The sequence below is a fragment of the Sceloporus occidentalis genome, unplaced genomic scaffold, assembly GCF_023333645.1.
Source record: "Sceloporus occidentalis isolate IW3139 unplaced genomic scaffold, rSceOcc1.0.p SCAF_7, whole genome shotgun sequence".
NCBI classification, from domain to species: domain Eukaryota; kingdom Metazoa; phylum Chordata; class Lepidosauria; order Squamata; family Phrynosomatidae; genus Sceloporus; species Sceloporus occidentalis.
In genome coordinates this window covers 22,748,428-22,762,280 of record NW_028316987.1, presented here as the reverse complement: position 1 = coordinate 22,762,280, position 13,853 = coordinate 22,748,428, and positions in this window count along the sequence as shown.

Below are 13,853 nucleotides of genomic sequence, written 5' to 3'. Positions count from 1 at the left end.
GCTTATTTGTCTGCTGGAAAAAGGAGAGCAAGCAAGGGGCCAGCATAGCCTTCCGTGCTGAGCAGTATGGAACTGAGGGGCCTGACTGAAAAGGAAGGCGTAACAGCTATGTTTTATAGTAAGGGCAGAAAATCTTACATGTCACCGTGTATTCCTTAAGAGAAGTGTTGAATAAAAATGACCATATAAAAGCACATGCTACTTAACAGATCAAGTATCAGAATTTTTTATCACTGAGGGAAAGGAGAAATAATATAGTCCTTGAGATTTTCATGGAGAGCAAAAAAATTTAAAACATGCAAAGCCATGACTAATAGGATGTAAAAAAAAAAATCACCCAATTTAGGTTGTATTGACTTACAAAACACTTGATGAGGAATCAAGTTCTCAAGAATCCAGCATCCAAACCGCAAGGCTCCTCCGCGCTGCAAATAAGAAGCGCCAAAATGGCGCTTCTCTTTGCGGGGCAGATATGACGCCGCAATGCGCCAATGGTGCACGGGCAGCATCACCGTGCGGACGCAGCGCGTCCGCTACATAAAGATGGCGGCCCCCGTGTGGAACGTGAGCTGCCATTTTGTACAGACTCAGTCCATGTTAGGGTTAGGGGCCAGACGCCCCTTTCTAATCCTAATACGGACCCAGTCTGTACTTTATGCCCGTTTGTAACGGGCCCTAGTTTCCAAGGGAAAGCAAAGGACTGCTATTGTTTCTCATCAAGTTCTCTGTAATTTATGCAAACTATCTATGCAAAACCATATCCTTCATCTATTGAGAAGGAAAGCCCAGAGCTATAGTCAGCACACATTGGGGCAGTACAGATGGATGGCTCCGTGCCACCCATCTTTGCCCCACATCTGTGCTGCAGCATCCACATGCTGCAGCACAGACACACTGTCTAAAAGGAGCCACTCTAGGCAGCTCTTTTTTGCGCTGTCATAAGGACTGCATGATGGCTCTTCCTCCCAGAGCCATTTGGGCTCCCGGCGCCCTTATGTCACGAGGCTGTGCCCCATATGGATGGGGCCGCAGCCTTCTAGTGGTGCAGTGGTTAAATTCCTGTACTGCAGCCACTCACTCAAAACCATAAGGTTGCAAGTTAAATCCCAGCTGAGGGGGTTCAAGCTTGACTCAGGCTTGCATCTTTCCAAGGTCGCTAAACTAAGTACCCAGATTGTTGGCGGCAATTAGCTTACCGTTGTAAACCATTTAGACACCATTAGTTCAGTATGAAGCGGAATACAAATGAAACTGTATGTTTTGAAGGTTCTGATGTAATAGCATCGATAGTAGGGTTTGGTGCATATGGATGCTGCACTGAATCAAGCCCTACTATTGCTGCAAATGGCCCGTCTGTACCAGGCCATTGACTGGCTGATTGTGTGTGTGTGTGTGTGTGTGTGTTTAAATATACAGACAGTGTGATACACTGACTCTAATCCTTAAAGTCTATGTAACAAAGAAGCAGCCATTACCATTTTGTTCAACACACAATTTGCTTGATTTGTGTTGTTTTGCTTTAAAACTTCTACACCAAACAAAATATAGTGGCTATTTGCCCTGAGACTTTTACTGGATTCCATGTGGGAATCAGCAACTTAAATAAAGTGTGATGGTTAGGTGATAAGATTATATGGCAGAGAACCAAAAACAAAGCAAGAGAAGGTTTTTTTTTTAAAGCAGGGTGGACGAGAAATGAGGTTTTCTAAATTCATGCACCTGCTTCTTCCTCTCCAAGGTTAAGAACAGGAATGTGTTGGTGAGGGAGGAGTAAAATAGCTGAAATTTTCCAGCTTCGCTCTGGTAAGGCTTTTAGTGTGAACAATTAAATTAAACTTAAATGGACATTTAGCATCTATCTATCTAATGTTCCCCTTTTAACATAAATGTAACCAATCTAGATTTTTAAAATTTATCCATGACTAACTGACCTCATGAACCTTTTTCTAATGACATTTCTATCTCTGGTTACATAAACGTACAAACACTTGCTTTCTGTCTGAGAGTCTTTTCTTGTAGGAATTACTGAAATGAGCTTTCTGGCTTTTCCTGGTTATCTAGGGTGGCGATAAACTGAGCAATTATGCCTGTATTTGCATGCTTCCCAAATGTATATTGTATGTGTGGGTGATTTCACAATGGGGGGACTGTATCATGTCAAGGGTTATCAGAATCTTTATATCCAGCTGGAAACTGCCAGTTTGTAAAAGATGCACGGGGCAGTTGAAATATGATCATGGAAAAGGAGTTAAGCATAAAGTATTCTTGATGAAAGGATGATATTCTGATCCCCATAAAAATGAATGAGCAGTTTTAAGTGTTTATTAGTTATATCATCTTGATTGGCATACTAAATATTAGATACAGTGACAGCATTGTCTGAAGAAGCCATGCACTGAACACATCCAACACTGGAAATCTCACTATCATCACAGGAAGATTTTTTGCACCTGAGCACTCTGATTTTTTTGGTGGGATGGGGCAGAAAGTATTTTTAAATGCCTGCTCCATGGGACTCTTGAAATTCTTTTAGTAATTGTGTGCAAGATTGTGATGTGTGGAACAGCAATACCAGAATGCTTCTACTTTTTTGACTTAATATTCCCCATGTCCAATTGATAGAAATGACAGTGCTACCTGTGAGGTGACAAGATTAATTTCCCAGTGGAAATAAATAATTTCATGCCAGAAGCCAACATTGTATTGACTTGCATCAGGCAATCTCTCTCTTTTATTTGACTTTGTTCCTTGTCCTCCTTTTCACAGCCAGACTTTCTATAATCATGTTGGAGATACCATGCAGGGTTAGATTTTTATAACCTTTAGCACAAAGCATGATATGACAGAAATGTATGCTCTGTTAACTGGGAAAGGCACAGGTGTTGCAAGATGTTTTACTCTATCTTTGTCATTCACTGAGTTATATAGTTCTTAAACCAAAATATTTCCTCCCACACATCAGTTCACCAGTGCAGGAGAGATGGAAGAAGGGGCTATGTCGCTCAAAGGCTTGACTCCAGGCTGTGGAGTTTGTGAGCTGGTGATCTCTTCACATTCACAGAAGGGCTGCCAATCCAGTGGTGGTGGTAGTGATTGTGATAATCACCCTCTTCCATTGCCTGTTTTTCCAACCTTGTGGGTACTAGTTGGAACATTTTAACATCTTGGCTGGAATTTGTATTTCTGAAACTGGAATTTTAACATAACCAATGTAGTTTTGCACAGAGACCCTCTCTGTCCAAAGCTGGACAGAGAGCTGGTTGGGATGATTTGTTAAAAATGAGTAAAGCATGCGTGAGAAACAGCATGGAGGAGCATGTGTTAACCCAACATTGGACATAGATCAAGCAGCCTGTTCAGCAGAATACTCTGTTAAGCTCACTGTGCCGTCAGTTGTCCTCTCTGGTGCTTCCTTCTTATCCTTTTTTAACAGTACAGCCTTAGGTGTTTTTTTAAATTGATAATGACACAAGTAGTAATTTTGGACAAGGTTGGCACAAGGTGATACTTTTTCTGTCTATTCTGCACTGTCTACTTCAGGCCCTTTCACACTATGCAATTATACTGCTATGATTCCACTTTAGCTGTCATGGTTCCATCCTATGGAATCCTGGGATTTACAGATTAGGAGGGCACTTAGATTTCTCTGCCAGAGAGAACTTACAGACTCACCATTCCATGTGGAATCACAGTACTATTTAACTGTAAAAGGTCCTCCGGTAGGATAAACCATTTAGTGCCTCGTAGCACCATGTAAGGTTTTTTTAGGAAAGACATTTGATCACAATTATATGGCTGTATGGACAAGGAAATTGAGACACATAACAACACAGAAGATCAGTCTAACTCATTTTAAAGTAATAGAATTCATGACAACCTGACTTTCAGAAGTGTGAAACCAGGGGTGGGTACAGAAGCCTTTCAGAGAGTGAGGATTATCTTGGTTACAGCTGTACAGGCTTGGATTCAGCATGGATTCAGATTCAGGGATCAGCTTACCCACCTGCCAACCTATGGGCAGACCATTTACTTGCTATGGAAATCAACTCACACAGCCCACCTGCTTTGGAATGACAGACTTGAGGTTCCACATGGGTATAAGCCACTACATGCATCTCCTGCCACATGGGGGTGGGTTGGACCATAAATTTGGGCATGACCCTGGTAGCCCACACTCCCAATGTTCTTTTATAGGACCCCCAAATGAGTTTGACAGGCTCCAATGCCTTGTCTACCCCAAGCTGGATCTGAGAGGCTCCATCAGCGGACAAAACAGCATTTGCTTCATTCTGCCTCATTGTGACACAACTGGTGCTTCTTGGTGAGTCAGAGAATGCTCATATCCCCATCCATATTCAAGACAAGCATAATCCTAAGGAGACCCCTGCACTAGTGGTTACAAAGATTTTGGTGGTACCTTAAACGTGTCACTGGATTTTTTGTTTGCTGTGCTACACTAACATGGCTACTTACCTGGCAACTTATGATTGCTGCAGATCCTGACTGTTGCAGACCATCTCATCTATGTTTGCAAGACCACACAGAGAAATCTTTGGACTTCGGGGCTTGTTTAACCCACCTTCTTTTTCCAGCTAGCATTTTTGCCCTCCCACTCCTGGTCCAGCTATCTATATCTTTGGATCAAAGTTTTTGTCTGTGATACATTTTTTTCCACCAATGCATTTGGTCAGTCACTTTCATCCCAAAAGATAAATTGCTTTTGAACAGATGGTAAATCAGAATTGAGGTGGCAGCAGAAGGAAAGAAAATGAGAGAGCATATGGTTATAGTCAATACTCTTTGGAATACATGGCAAATATATTAAATGTTTCCTGATGTACCAAGAAACTAAAACCTATCACTGGGACTTACTTATTTTGGAATGTAATTTCAAAAATATGGACAGAAATCTAGAGGCAAAATGACAGTGTGGCTATAGCTTGTGAGCTTCAGTTTTAGGAAATGCCAGCCCATATGAAAGCTTCAAGATTTATGGAGGTCCTGCTTGGATGCCTTTATCTGTCTGAGATTAGACTGCTTACTAGTATTTACTCCATTTGGGGAATGACTATGGTGTCCATATTATGGGGCACAAAAAGTCCATGGACCCAACTGCATAAAGACAATTAGAAAAGTAAACACAGACTTCCAGTTTTGATCCACAATTTAGAATGCTAACCACTGTATTTGCAGAGTGGAAGGCATAATTTCTGTCGTTTCTACCTTCCTGCATGTGCAGTTTGGAGGAGTCTAGTGTTAATATTTTAAAACCATTTCCCTCTTTTGGTCTTTAATCTGTGCAAGATATGATTATTTTATTACTGAGTGCCACCTCACATGCTTACATAGAAGAATGAAAGTGGAATATAAATTGAATAATTAATACATAATTATTATATTGATTCAGAATCAAAATTTTCAATATTTGAAATGAGCTTGTTTCTCAAATCCCAATCACCTATTCAAGGAGCATAAACAAAACTGCATGGCAAACTACTTTGGAACTGAGGGCTTTTAGAAGATGTCCATGGTAAAGCATGAAAACATGTGCCAGGTTATCTATGAAAAGGCAATAGATTACTTTAAAAAACAACAAAAAACAAAAGGAACAACAACAAAATCAAAAGAGAAGAAAAGAAAATATCCGCATGCCCAAGTAGGCTTTTGGATCCTGTGATCGGAGTGTAATGAAGACTTCTGGCAAGATTTGTTCTAAGCTAAGAGGAACATCTTATGCTTGTAGTTTTATGTGGCATCTAAAACTCAATCTAGATGGCAAGGGTAATGCATATTCTCTATGATTAATCCGTTTTTCCCCCTGCAGTGGGTTTTTACCCCCTAAGATATGTGCCTCAGCAATCAGATTAAGTATTTAAGCCCATATTTTCAATCACAAAACAAAGGACACTAAATGCAAAATATAAAGGAAAGGGAAATAATATGCTACGACAGATGTCTATCACCAGTTGAAAAATGTCCTCTTCCTAGAGTGATATAGTGAGCATCAAGCATCAAGTGAGACCTCTCTCTTTTTTAATGGTAGCTAAAAGAGTTATATGGGTGAAACATCTACTGTAGATTGCTGAAAGAGTTCTGGTAGCAGTAACACTTTCCCTTGGATAGACTGTTACTCGTACATACCCTAAGTTACACCCAAGTTTCACATGCTACAACACTTCCCTGAAGGGTCTTCTATGAATAGAAAAATATCAGGGATTTTAAAGAAAGCACAAAGTGATTTAATAAGCATAGTGATATTTATAAAGGAGGGTATCTTCCACCTTCTTTGTGATTAGTGCAACATGAATATACTTCACTTGATTAGTATAAAGTCAGTCTATAACTTGCATATACAAGTCACAGATATAACACCAAAGACAGAAGTTTAGTTTTACCTCATATCACCTCAGATATGTGGTTTTCACATTTAGCAACTCAGGGCTTAGTGTATTGTCATGAAGAAAATGCTGGACCTTAGTGCTGGGTGTATCCATCTGGAAAGTGAATGGAAATGTTGGGCTAGAAGTTAAGGAGAAGCAGTAGGCTAGACCCTTTGTACAAAGCTAGCCTGTACATGAATCTAAATTAAATAACTTTGTCTCATTGGGTTTTAACAAGAAAGAGAGAAATGCTTCAGATGTATGTAGAGCAAGGTGCCTAGACTGAATCAGAGCTCCTTCAAAGCAACTACACCCAAATCTAGGCTTCATTAATGATTCAGATTTATAGGATCACAGAGGCATACATAACGTGTCTACAAAAATTGAGACATCTCTCCCCAAACTCTGCATATAAGGGAAATAAATGACTGGGTGGAAGAGAGGGTTATCTTACTAGAAATTCTAATTTCTAATAATTTTAATTTTTAATATATTTTTTTAGAATATATAGTCTCAGTAGTTTGGGGAATGCTGAACTTAATATATTGTAGGACAGATTGAGTTCTTTGCTAATTATCTTTAAGAAACATAGCATTAAAAAGCCACATATTCACCTGGTGATTCTAGGTGAGTTCACTATGTCTGAAAACAGCATCCAATTATGATAAACATACATAGTAAACAGCAATGAGGCCCACAGCTCACTGAATCAATTCAACAATCTCTCTCAGACTGTATGAAGTAGGAGGATTAAACAAGAAATTAAGGCACAGTACAGACCGCCCGAAAACAGCAGTTTGCAGGCTCCCATTTTAACTCTGGTGGGATGCCGCAGCCACTAGACCACATGACATTCCTCCAGAGTTAAAAGAGCCTGGTTTTTCTGGGTTGTTTTCCCAGAGCCCTGGTTACATCTCGAGTGCGCCAATGGCACATTCATGACATAACGGACACATCCACTACATAAAGATCGTGGCACCCATGTAGATGCTGCCATTATTCTGCCACCCGCACGTAGTAAGGCTCGAGATTGTGTGGTTGGTGCACGGTCCCGAGCCCTACTATCACTGCCACAACATCATGTCCAAAGAAAGACAGAGCAGTGCTTTGAATGGTAGTCAGCTTCAAACAAGTGATACCAAGGAAGGCTGACGCTTGAGAAGCCCTTTCTGGAATCTTCTCTTGCTAACATAAAAATACACCTTGACACTAGATTTAAAAGTATGATGGCTGAGGACGCACAATATATCACTGAGAAGAGTAGAGAAGAAACTATCAACCTTTGGTAGTGGCTATTGTGACCCTGCCTTATACACAGTCAGAACAATCTAGCTTAGTATTGCCACCACTGAGTGCAAGCAGCTTTCATGAGGATTATTTCCTAGCCTACTCAACAAGTGGCAACATATTGCCTGGTGATGTTCTGTCCAAATACGAACCAGTTCTCACCCTGATTAGTTTTCAAAATCAGATGAACATGAGTATATTTAGGGTTCTAGGATGGTACAGTTCCTTACTCGTAAGACTGGAAAATATTCTACTGTATCCAATATCCTTTCATCAAATAGACTTTAGGTTCTGTAGTATTTATGGTAATAAAGTATTGGGTAAGAGGCTGGTGGGAGACTCAGGGTGATTCCTGGTGAGCACGGGTTATTGCTCATTATAGAGGCTCTTCACTGACATTGATAGCAATGAACAAGTTGTAGTTCTCTGCTTACATTTTGGCAATCTATTTAATTATACTGGTTATGGGTAAAGGGGTTGTTTTTAAGTATCAAATTCAATGACCTATTGTGATGATATTGCAAACCACTTGCCATTACAATAACTCCTATTTGATCAATCTTATGGGTTTGTCAAGGGTTCCTGCCCATCTCATTTTAAAAGGTGCTTTCAGCTTGTCCAATATGAATAAGTGGACAAGTTGCTTAGAAACAATGATGACAATCATCTGCTTGTTAGATCTGTATGAATCCTTGCTAATAATTCCCATGCTAATAAAAGCTGCCAGAGAAGGGCTAGACAGCTAGGGGTGGTAATAATGAGTAACTGCTTTCTTCGAGGAGGGCAGTGCCATGTTTTATTAAAGAAAGCACTTGTAAGTAGAGCTTGGAAGCACTTAGTTTATTTTCCATGCAAACAACCTTTTGTCTATTGGGTTTCACGAAAGAGTGTAACTGTTTTTTCATACATATTCGACTTGAAATGTGTACTCCCACCCTCATTTTATTCCAAGCCACGAGTGTCATGCCAAACTGTTATTATGATGTCTTACTATAATCCCTCCTTGTTATTTACATAATAGCTGGTTTCAGTTGGTGAAACTTTTTTATGTGATCGAAAAGAAAATGAAGCATCAATATGATTTTCGTTACCAGCAGTAAGATACAATTAACCAAATGATGCTTTAATGAAAGAATCATGTTGAGGTAACTGTGTTAGGGGTGGGAGCTATTTTAAGACAGTGAGACAATTTTATAGTTTTTTAAAAAAACTATACAGGAGATAGTGCTTCCATTAGCATATCACTTAGTAGTTGATAGCATCATTGCTTTTCTTTCCACATTCTTTAATTTTATGTTTAAATTATTATCAGGATAAATGATGGAGAAGCGAGGAGTGTTTTCTTCCTTTGCTCTTTGACTAAAATTATTTGTTTTCCTTTTCCAGCCTTGCAGTTATTGATTACCAGTATAGTAAAGTCCATCAGCTCCCCTTCTCATCATTATATTGGGAATTTATTCCATTATTCTGGCATGGTAATAGGTGGTGTCTTCTTTATGCACAATGGTTCCAAAACATATAACTTTATTTTGAAGAAACAATTCTGTGCAAATGGCAGGAGCATAAGGTGACAGTGGAAACTACAGAGAAGTGGTTAGAAAAAGCTGTGGATGTGCTGGAAATATGCAAAATATTATACATTCATGTAATTGTAGGACATACACCACATGGGAACTATTGTGTCTCCATGCCATGTCCTATTCACGAGGATTATCTGTGGGCAGAGATAAGTATCCAGACAGCCAGAGCTTCTCTCGCCCTCCTTCTCTCCCCTTTTATCTGCACAAGTAGGTTTCCTCCACAATCAGATATAGTAGAACACCTCTAGCCAGAAATGACCCCTGTTGGGGTCAACAACTGGGATTGTTATATACCCCTATTTAGCAGGAATATTAGGAAAAGACTAACATGGTGAAACAATCCTGTGCTTAGAGCATGCAGAGGAGATGTCAGATTATCTGTCTCTTTATCTGCAGTCAAGCATAATGTATCCCATGTCCTTCTAGAGCACCCACCAGTTTTCAGGAGTAGCTACAAGGAAAGGGAAGTAAGATAACCCAGTTCCACAGTGGCCCTCCTCTGTATCCCATTTGTTGGAGGCAATGCACTGTGAGTAGATGTAGAAGTCTTCTGAGTCTAACTCTGCTTTTCTTACGATGTTTTCAGCATATAAATTGAACAAATAAGATGAAAGAATGGTACAGATTTCTCATCAGAACTATCAAATGTAGTGGCACCCCCATGTCCTTGAGTGCATTCCATAGCTTTTCATGATCTATATGGTCTAATGCTTTGCTATAGTCTATAAAGCATATATTGAGTCCCCCCCACCCCCCAGAATTCCTTTGTGCGCTCCATTAACATTCTTATGTTTGCTATGTGGTTTCTAGTGCCTCCTCCTTTCTTGAATCTCACCTGCACCTCTGGAATTTCTCTCTCCACGTATGATTGGAGTCCATGCTGCAGAACATATAGATCCCTGCAGTTACTGTCCTCTCACAGGCTCCTTTGTGCTATAATTTCCTTAAATTTAAAGGAGATGTTGGCATTGTGGGTGGGGACCTCCAACACACCCCACCTTTTCAGCTAACATATGCATGCTCAGTATCACATTCTGGAGGCAGCTTCTAGTGCTGGCTTGTTACCAAATTCACAAAAATGAGGAGTCACTTCAGATTCATTGTGGATGCTCCTCGGAATGAACCCCCATAGAAAGCAATCACGTGAGATAATACATCATGTTATCACATGAATTTGCATTGCTGGACCCGCAGTGGCTTTGGATCAGAGCTGCAAAAACTTTGGTGTGATAAGGCTCTTTGAAAAACAAACCTCAGTATTTGAGGCTTTGTTTCCTGAAGTAATTTTTTGTTGGAACTGGGAAGCATGCTTGATAAGGCAGGTGATAGGCAGTAGTTGTAAAATAACAAAAATAGATTTTAGTTACAAACAGAAAAGGATTTCCATATAGTTTAAAAGCTCACATATCTGTATATTTCAGCTCTGATGTCATTTCTTTCTAAAGGATACTGCCAAATTGCTTCAGCATGCAATCATCTCTTCTCAGTGCTTAAAAATAGAATATGCAATTAACAGATCTCCCTGAGAAATTATATGTAAGATGACATCTGCTGAAATGCACTGAGAGGCTGGTTAAAATGTATATGCTCAAGTTCACTGCCAATCATTCATCCAGGAGAAATAGGAAAGCTACAAGAGCTAATCTACCTGAATTAATCCATCTTCTATTACATTCCCTGACTGCGAGCAGTTGTTGAAAAGCAGTCATACTGCAAACTGTGGCACTGTGATTCCACTTTTAACTTTAGCCATGAAAAATTCTATGGAATCATGGGTTTTACAGTATGGTGAGTCACTAGAGTACCTTCATCATGCATACTAAGCAATCCTCCCTAAACTGCAAAACCAAGATTCCATAGGATGTTGCTATGACAGCTAAAATTGAATCATAATGTTATAATTGTGTCTGTGAAAGGGTCCCACAATGGTACTCGAATCTATGACTGGGGAGAAAATCAGTCATATAGTGGGTGACCCTGGGTTAGTCACACTCTCTCAGCCTCAGAGGATGATGATGGAAGAGTCCTCCATTACACCCATGAATCCATGCATCCCAGGGGAGAATCCTCTAGCCTCAAGCCTCCCCATGTCCTCCAAGTCCTTTGAGGCTGAGAGGACATCACCTCAAACCCTCATGCCCTCCAAGTCCCCCATGTGTTACGTCCCTCCCTGAATGTTCTCCATTCTGAGCATAACTTAGAGAAGCTCTGCACCAACATTCCTAGGAGTGATTTTTGAGTTTTTAATTTGGGAACATCTTCCATATATGTGCTTGTGTGTGTTTGTGCGTGTGTATTCCTCTGGAATGTCCTCCATTTTGAGCATGACCAAGACATTGACATTCCTAGGAATGCTTTGGGGTTTAATTTGGGGATGGCCCTCTACTGGGGGGTGGGTTTGCCTGGTTCTCCCAGTCCTCCCTTCCTCCTTCTCCTTCCTTCCTTGCATCACAATGACACATAGATGATTGAAATGCATTTTGAAGACGCACAAACTAGTGATAACAACAGTCATACCAAAAAAAGAAGTGATTACAAGGGAGTAATGAAAAGATCCACTTTCATAGAAGATACCCCCATTTCATATGATGCTCATTCCATGATATTAAGTTGTTCCATTTGTCTAGTGCAAATGGATTGAAGGGTGAGGCCTTCAGATTTTAGACTAACACAAAACTGCATGATGTGAGGGAGTGGCATGAGCCATTACTGCCTAAGACCAAGACCAAGACCCAAAACTAAGAAAATTCCCTGACTGAACGAATATTCTTGATTCTACCAAGAGTATAATGGTCCTGAAAGTGTCATTCCTCTAGAAATCCAGAGCCTCTTGCACATTTGGTCTGAAATTGGTCTGGTGTTAGCTATCTGAAGTGCTCTATCCATTTATGGAAGAGAGCACTGTCAGTGCTCCTGTTCACCCCAGTGACATGTGGTCATGTGAACACCAGTTGCATTGCAGATGCCTAAATGTAAGATCCCTAACCAGTCACATGAACCTGGGTGAATGGGACATTAGTGAGTTGATTACATGCATTGTGGTCAGGTTGTCACACCAGGTGGACAGAGGAGTTTGGTAGCTCGTCTATCCATAACCATAGCGCTACCAAAAAAATTTTGGGAGGGGAGGAGGGAATCAAAGAATGAAAGATCACTAATAATACCTTCCACCTCTCATTCCTATGACTGTATTATTATTATTATTATTATTATTATTAAACATTTTTATAGAGCGCTGTAAAATTTACACAGCGCTTTACATAGCCGTAGTTGTCCCATTGCTGTGTACATCTAAACGAAATCCCCAAACCAAAGGAACCTGCTGCATGTGAGATAACTTGGTGCATCCCATATCTTCATTTCTTCTCCCAATATGAATGTTCATTAAACTGGCTGACAAAGTCAAGCCACATCCTCAAGTCCTCTTCTCACTGAGGATTCCTCACTGACCCAGAGCCTATGATACAACCTGTTTACCTCACTCTTTCCCAATTGCTCTTTCTCCTTGTCATTATTCTACTTCTTTTTCATATCATGAAAAAGAAAAGTAAGATGTCAGTAAAATGACCTTACAAATATTCTCTCAAATTGCTTGGAGTAGGTGGTCACCTAAATGGAAGTGTCTGTACCACTATGCAAGGTGATTTACTTGACTACTTAGTGGGGGGACTCTTTCATCTCACTCACCTCTTTTTGGGAGACAGCTGCAATCTAATTCAAAGTGAATCATCAATGTAATTCAAAGTGAAACTAATTTGGGGGCAAGGATGATGAATTAGCTTATCAAGCCCCTTTTGGCTTTGCATATCAATCTCACTCTGAGTAAAGATCCCCACCCACACAAACTGCATCATGCTGGAGAAAGAGTATAGCTTCCAGTAGTGCCACCAATTATGCTGAAACCACTTTTAGTCTAATTTTATCATTTTACATCAAGTGAAAAAATAATTATCAAGGGCTGGATTCACACATTCATGGGCAAGAACCTGCAGAGTAGGAATGAAAAAATGGGGATGTTGATTTGAATGTAGATGGGCAGTGAATCCACTATATATTTTCCTTGATACCTTCAAGTGGCTTTTGAAGGGGCTGAACCTTATCCAAAAATGCATTCTGCAATATGGATTTCTCCATTAAATTCGGGACTAAAAGATTTATTGCCTTACATGATTGGAGTTACATACAAATGTGCATCATGTTGAAAGCAAAGGAAGTGCCACAGTTCTGTTGCGCTCCCCTACATTCAGAGAAGCTATGTTTGGAGGAGTTTTGATCTGTCTAATGGAACAAACAGCCCATGCAGATAACAAGTAAATAGTAGTTCATAATCACAGTAATACAGACCTCATAACATAATATAGACGGTCAGAATGAAGAACTTAACTGTGCAGTTTTCTTTTGAACTTGACCCAAGGAAGCAGGACTGGATATGGCTAGAAAGAAAGTGATGAAAATCACATGAGCATGTCTAAATACAAGTAATAGGCTATTATCAGTCATATTCAGAGGTGGTGCTGGAAGAGAGGAACAGTATGGTTCTTCTGCCAGCTGAGTGTCATCCGGTGGAAGTTCTTGGCGATGGGGTCTACTTCAGTCTGGCTCTCTT